The 7,269-nt window shown below is 44.4% G+C and overlaps 1 protein-coding gene across 1 annotated transcript in view; it reads right to left on the reverse strand.

Annotated features, from left to right (window-relative positions):
• odad1 (outer dynein arm docking complex subunit 1) overlaps window positions 1-7,068 on the reverse strand; it is a 28,219-nt gene extending 21,151 nt beyond the window's left edge. Inside the window, exon 1 of the mRNA XM_052039136.1 lies at window positions 7,031-7,068. The gene's annotated coding sequence lies outside the window, so the exon portion shown is untranslated. The remainder of the gene's footprint in view (window positions 1-7,030) is intronic.
• Window positions 7,069-7,269: the final 201 nt, after the last annotated feature.

Genomic DNA, 7,269 nt, shown 5'->3' on the forward strand with positions numbered 1-7,269 from the left:
ATACTTTAAGTTTGAGATTCAAGCCTGTTGTGGCTGATTATGTGAAATTCTTGAATTCAAATTTGAGCCAAGTAATAAGATGAAGCATTCTTCCTTGAGCTTCATTGAACAGTGTAGGAAGCTAAAGACAGAGAAGTCAGATAGGACTGTGATGGAGAATTAAACTAACAGGCAATTGGGAGCTTGGGCTCTCTCTTGTGGACTGAATGCAGTGTTCTGCAAAATGATTGCCAAATTTGCATTTGATTTCTCCAATGTAGAGGAGGGCTTATTGTGAGCACCAAGTAGAAACACAGAAAATAGGAGCAGAAGTAGGTCCTTTGGCCCTTTGGACTTGCTCCTCTGTTCACAATCATGGTTGATCATCCACTTCAGTATCCTGTTCCCCATATTTCCTGATCCCTTTGGCAATAAAAAATATATCTACCTCTTCCTTGAATATATATTTAATGACTTGGCTTCCACTGCCTTCTGTAGTGGAGAATTCCACAGGTTCACCACCCTCTAAGTGAAGAAATTTCTCCTGACTCTCAAATCTAAATGCCATACCCCATATCCCGAAATTTCTATCTCTGGTTCAGGAACCTCTGGCCATTGGGAACATCCTCCCTATATCTAGTGCATCCAGTCCTGTTGTAACATTGTAGGTTTCTATAAGTTCCCCTCTCATGCCAAAGCAATATACTAAATTGGAAGAATACAAGTTAATTGCTTCTTCACCTGAAAAGAACACAAGAACCTAAGAAGTAGGGACAGGAGTAGGCCATTTAACCCTCAGGCTTGCTCCACTGATCAATAAATTACGGCTAATCTGATTCTGGCCTGGACATCAGTTTTAGGCCCAGTCCCCATAAACAATGATTTGCTTAATATCTAAAAATCTATGTGCCTCAGTATGTGGCATTTAGTATCAGTTGTTAAAGGGTGACCATGGCTTTAAAGCTAGTACATTATTAAGTACACGTGATTGGCTGCTCTCAGGGTTGTAGCAAATGTCTGAGGGATAAACAGTAACGCTGTTGATGGATTTCTTGTCTGTTCAGTTCCCCACCTACAAGATTACTCAAATTATCTCGGCACCACGCACAGCCTAGAATATACTTAATGTTTCTTGCTCCACTTCTGTCCTTTGAGATGTAATTTCTCCCTATCCTAGTCTTAAATGGTTGCCATCTTATCCTGAGACTTTGCCCACTGGTTCTTTTAGCATCTACCCTGCCAGTAATCACCTTCTGAACTCCACAGATGTAGGTCCAATCTGCTTATTTCTTCATCATAAGATAATCCCTTCAAATCTGGAGTAAATCAAGCAAAACTCCTCTGAACTGCCCATGAGGCAAGTATATCTTTGCTTCATTAAGTGAACATAATTGCATGTAGCACATCAATTGTAAAGTAAGACTCTGCAGATGCTGGAAATTTGAAATAAAAATAAAGAATGCTGGAAATTTTAAGCAGGTCAGGTAGCAACTGTGGAGGGGGAAGACCTTTTATCAGAATGTGGCAAGGTCAGAAAACAAGCATGTTGCAGAGAAGGATTGGGGATGGAGAGAACACAGGGAGCATTTGTTTCTAGGGTAGAGACCAGGAAAGGCAGTGGTACAGATAGTGGTGGTGCTGGCTGAGAGTGAGTGTGAGAGCCCGTTAATTAGAAATGATGGGTTTGGAGGAGATGTAAATAGAAGGAGATAAATGAAGACAGAGCAGAGGGAGAAAAAGCAATGCTGTGGTACTTCTGTTGTGGTCTTACCAATGTCCAGTACAGTTGAAGCAAAACCTTTCTAGTTCATCCCCCTTATAAAAAGGCCTTCCCAATTAAGAGTTTGGGACCCAGTACAGTGACAAAAGAAGAGGGAAATGGCAGATGGACATTGATATTTCCTGCATTTGCACAGGAAGATCCCATGAGAAGAGGAATGGAGATAGAAGAGTGAATCAGAGGTTCCTGGAGGTAACAGCTCCTTTGCATTACTGAAAGGGGAAGGGACAGGAAGATGTGCCTGGTGATAGCAACACATTGTAGGTAAAGGTTACATAGGACAGTCCACTGATTGTGGAGACTGGTGGGTGGAAGATGAGAACAAGGGGATCCTCATCCTGGTTCAAGGCAGAATAAGAAAGGCCAAGAGCAGCAGTGTAGGAAATGGAGTGCATGTGGTTGAGGGTCTTGTTGAGAGTTTTGCATTTCATGAAAGGCTTGTATGCAAGTACATCAAGAAATTGGGAACTCTAAAAGAATGTCATAATTTATTGCAAGGGGGATTGAAAACAAAAGGAGGGAGATAATCCTTCAGATATATAAGGCATTGGTGAGACCGCATCTGAAGTACTGTATACAGAACTGGTCTCCTTATTTAGGGAAGGTTGTAGGTGTATGGGAAGCAGTTTAAAGGTTTACTGTCCTGATGCCTGGCATGGCTTGGTTGTCTTATGAATAGTTGCTCAGTCTAGTCTTTTAATGGGGTTTTGTAGAGCAAAAGGGAATGAATGAAACATTCAATATCCCAAGTAATCTTGACAGGGAGGATGTTGAGATGATGCTCCCTCTGGAAGGAGAATCTGGAACTAGGGGTCACGGGTCCACAGCATTCTGAAGGGGGAGGGTGAACAGCCAGAGGTCATGGTACGTACTGGTACCAATGACATAGGTAGGAAAAGAGATGAGGTCCTGAAGAGGGAATATAGGGAGTTAGGTAGGAAACTGAAAAGCAGGACCTCAAGGGTAGTAATCTCTGGATTGCTGCCTGTGCCACGTGCCAGTGAGGGTAAGAATAGGATGATTTGGCAGATGAATGCGTGGCTGAGAAATTGGTGCAGGGGACAGGGTTTCAGATTTGTTGATAATTGGGATCTCTTCTGGGGAAGGTACAACATGTACAAAAGGGATGGGTTACACCTGAACTGGAGGGGGACCAATATTCTTGCGGGCAGGTTTGCTAGAACTGTTGGAGAGGGTTTAAGCTAGTTTGGCAGGGGGATGGAAACCAGAGTGATAGGTCAGAGCTTGGTTCATTTAGTGTACAAGTAGATGCAGAGTGTAGAAAGACTGTGAGGAAGGATAGGCAGTTGAAAGGGCAAAATTTCAGTCAGTTGGATGGGCTGAAGTGTGTCTACTTTAATGTGAGAAGTATCAGGAACAAGGGTGATGAACTTGAGAGTGTGGGTAAGTACGTGGAACTATGACGTGGTGGCCATTACAGAGACTTGGCTGTCGCATTGGCAGGAATGGCTGCTGAATATTCCGGGGTTTCGAAGTTTTAAAAAGGACAGGGATGGAGGTAAAAGAGGTGGGGCAGTGGCTTTGATGATAAGGGACAGTGTCACAGTTGTGGAAAGGGAGGATGTCCTGGAGGAATTGTCCACTGAGTCAGTGTGGGTGGAAATCAGAATCAGGAAGAGAGTGATCATTCTATTGGGAGTATTCTACAGACCCCCCAATAGCAGCAGAGACACTGAGGAGGAGATCGGGAGGCAGATTTTGGAGAGGTGCAAAAATAACAGGGTTGTTGTCATGGGTGATTTCAACTTCCCTAATATTGATTGGCATCTTCTTAGTGTAAAGGGGATAAATGGGACGGAGTTTGTTCGGTGTGTACAGGAAGGATTCCTGACACAGTATGTGGACAGGCCGACTAGAGGAGAGGCCATACTGGACCTGGTGCTAGGCAATGAGCCTGATCAGGTTTCAGATCTCTCGGTGGGAGAGCATTTTGGAGATGGTGACCGTAACTCCTTGACCTTTACCACAGCCTTGGAGAGGGATAGGAGCAGACGATATGGGAAAGTATTTAACTGGGGGAGGGGGAATTATGATGCTATTAGGCAGGAACTTGGGAGCATAAATTGGGAACAGATATTCTTGGGGAAGTGCACAGAGGAAATGTGGAGGTTGTTTAAGTACTTGCATGGGGCTCTGGATAGGTTTGTCCCATTAAGGCAGGGTAAGGATGGTAGAGTGAAGGAACAGTGGTTGACTCGAGATGTAGAATATTTTGTCAAGACGAAGAAAGAAGCTTACCTGAGGTTTAGGAAGCATGGATCAGACAGAGCTCTGAAGAGTTACAAGATAGCCAGGAGGGAGCTTAAGAATGGACTTAGGAGAGCTAGAAGGGGGCATGAGAAGTCCTTGGCGAGTAGGATCAAGGAAAACCCCAAGGCATTCTATGCGTATATGAAGAATAAGAGGATGACTAGAGTGAGGGTAGGACCGATCAGGGATAAAAGAGGAAACATGTGCCTGGAGTCAGAAGAGGTAGGGGAGGTCCTTAATGAATACCTTGCTTCGGTATTCACCAGAGAGAGAGACCTTGACGTTTGTGAGGATGGCGTACAACAGACTGATATGCTAGGGCATGTCAATGTGAGGAAAGAGGATGTGCTGGAACTATTGAAAAACATTAGGATAGATAAGTCACCGGGGCTGGACAGGATATATCCAAGGTTATTACAGGAAGCTAGGGAAGAGATTGCTGTGCCTTTGGCGACGACCTTTGCATCCTCACTGGCCATTGGAGTAGTGCCAGATGATTGGAGGTCGGCAAATGTTGTTCCTTTGTTTAAGAAAGGGAGTAGGGGTAGCCCTGGGAATTACAGACCAGTGAGTCTTACCTCAGTGGTGGGCAAATTACTGGAGAAGATTCTTAGAGACAGGATTTATGGACATTTAGAGAAGCATAGGCTGATTAGGGACAGTCAGCATGGCTTTGTGAGGGGCAGGTTGTGCCTCACAAGCCTGATTGAATTCTTTGAGGATGTGACAAAGCACATTGCTGAAGGTAGAGCAGTGGATGTGGTGTACATGGATTTTAGTAAGGTGTTTGACAAGGTTCCTCATCGAAGGCTTATTCAGAAAGTCAGGAGGCATGGGATCCAGGGAAACTTGGCTGTATGGATTCAGAATTGGCTTGCCCCTAGAAGACAGAGGGTGGTGGTAGATGGAGCGTATTCTGACTGGAGGTCAGTGACGAGTGGTGTTCTGCAGGGATCTGTTCTGGGACCCCTGCTCTTTGTAATTTTTATAAATGACTTGGATGAGGATGTGGAAGGGTGGTTTGGTAAGTTTGCTGATGATATAAAGGCTGGTGGTGTTGTGGATAGTGTAGAAGGTTGCTGTAGGTTACAACAGGATATTGATAGAATGCAGAGCTGGACTGAGAAGTGGCAGATGGAGTTCAACCTGGATAAGTGTGAAGTGATACACTTCAGGAGATCGAATTCGAAGGAAGAATACAGGGTTAATGGCAGGACTCTTAGCAGTGTGGAGGAACAGAGGGACCTTGGGGTCCACGTCCATAGATCTCTCAAGGTTGCCACGCAGGTCGATAGGGTTGTTAAGAAGGTGTATGGAGTGTTGGCCTACCTTAGTTGGGGTATTGACTTCAAGAGCCGCAAGGTGATGTTGCAGCTCTATAGAACTCTGGTCAGACCACACTTGGAGTATTGTGTTCATTTCTGGTCGCCTCATTATAGAAAGGATGTGGAAGCTTTAAAGAGGGTGCAGAGGAGATTTATCAGGATGTTGCCTGGATGGGAGAGCATGTCTTATGAGGATAGGTTGAGCAAGCTAGGGCTTTTCTCTTTGGAGAGAAGGAGGATGAGAGGTGACTTAGTAGAGGTGTACAAGATGATAAGAGGCATAGATCAAATGGACAGTCAGAGACTTTTTCCCAGGGCGACAATGGCTAACAGGAGGGGACATAATTTTAAGGTGATTGGAGGAAGGTATAAAGGGATGTCAGGGGTAAGTTTTTTTTACACAGAGTGGTGGGTGCGTGGAATGCACTGCCAGCAGAGGTTGTGGGGGCAGACACATTAGGGACATTTAAGAGACTCTTAGATTGACACATGACTGATAGAAAAATAGGAGGCTATGTGGAAGGGAAGGGTTAGATAGATCTTAGAGCAGGATAAAATGTCGGCACAACATCGTGGGCCGAAGGGCCTGTACTGTGCTGTAGTGTTCTATGTTCGAAAAGTTAAGGAGTTGCAACTTAGGACGGAGATAAGGCATCTTTTTCTCTTGGACTGCTGTGATTCTTCCTCATAAAGAGGCAGAAGCAGAATCTTTAAAGACAGAGGTAGAAAGATTCTGGATAAGCAAGGGAATGAAGAGTTGGTGTTGATAGTTTCAAAGCGTTGAAGTTACAATCAGATAAGCCACGATCTCATTGAATGGAGGAGGTTTGAGCGGCCGAGTGACCTACTCTTGCTCCGTTCACGAGTAACGTTGGCATTATGGGATCACATCTGAAGTAAGGTGTACAGGAAGGATGTAAATGCAATAGAAGACATATAGGAAGCACTGGTGTAGGAGATAGTGCAACAGAAAGAGAGAAATTGGGAGATTGGAAAGGTGTCCTTTTAGCAGCAAGGTGGAAGGTATTGCTGTCAGGGTATCTGTGGGAGGCAATCGGCTTTGTAAGGTTAATGGCGAAGTTCTGGTTATTAAAGGCCAGTACTGTTTTTCAACTGTGGAGGGATTTACCGTGACTTCGGCTGTCAATTCATACCCACAGCAACCGCTGGATAGTGATCAGGAACCCTGAGTGATTTCCCCTTCCTAATGCAGCTCCGCCAAGACCATGTCCGGCGCCCTACCCATTGTCCCGCTGATACTGGTTAATTCGGCGCATTTCCGCGACGGCATTTGGAACCATCCTGGTCCTTTGATTCAGAATCACTGAGCATTGGAGATACTTCCGATAGAGAAAAATAAAACCAAAGCAACTAAAATTAGTAAAAATTGGCATTGATTCTCGTTGAAGCTTCATTGGAATTTTCTAAATACTCGAAATAAAAGCTTTTCAGATTAGCAAATCTCAGTAAACAGGAACTGGGAAAAATGGGAATTTCTGTTCTATTTGCAATCACGCTTGAATTATATTGAATTATAATGCATGAGTCAAAGCAAATAAATGGGTTACTGGAGACTCTGTTGGAAATGTTTATTAGATTAGGTTTAAATTATTGTCGGAAGTTTGCAAATCAGAAACGATCTGGGTGTAACCTGTAAGAAATTATCACTTCCTACCTGGCGCACAGGATCGACGAGGGCTGGAACCTACTCGTGTCCTGGTATATGCAGTTAATTTCGGCAGGAAACGTTGTTAGCAACAGTTTCTAGGGCCGGAGGCACCAGCCAATCCACAGAGGCTACACTTGCTGGTGTAGTTTTCGATACAATGTGTTGCGATGGTTACCGTACCAGCAGTTCAGCCGAGTTTTACTTTTCACTAAAGTTGCTGGCAGCTTGTTGTATCTATTGCCACT

This window comes from Pristis pectinata, chromosome 26, assembly GCF_009764475.1.
Source record: "Pristis pectinata isolate sPriPec2 chromosome 26, sPriPec2.1.pri, whole genome shotgun sequence".
In the NCBI taxonomy this organism is placed as follows: domain Eukaryota; kingdom Metazoa; phylum Chordata; class Chondrichthyes; order Rhinopristiformes; family Pristidae; genus Pristis; species Pristis pectinata.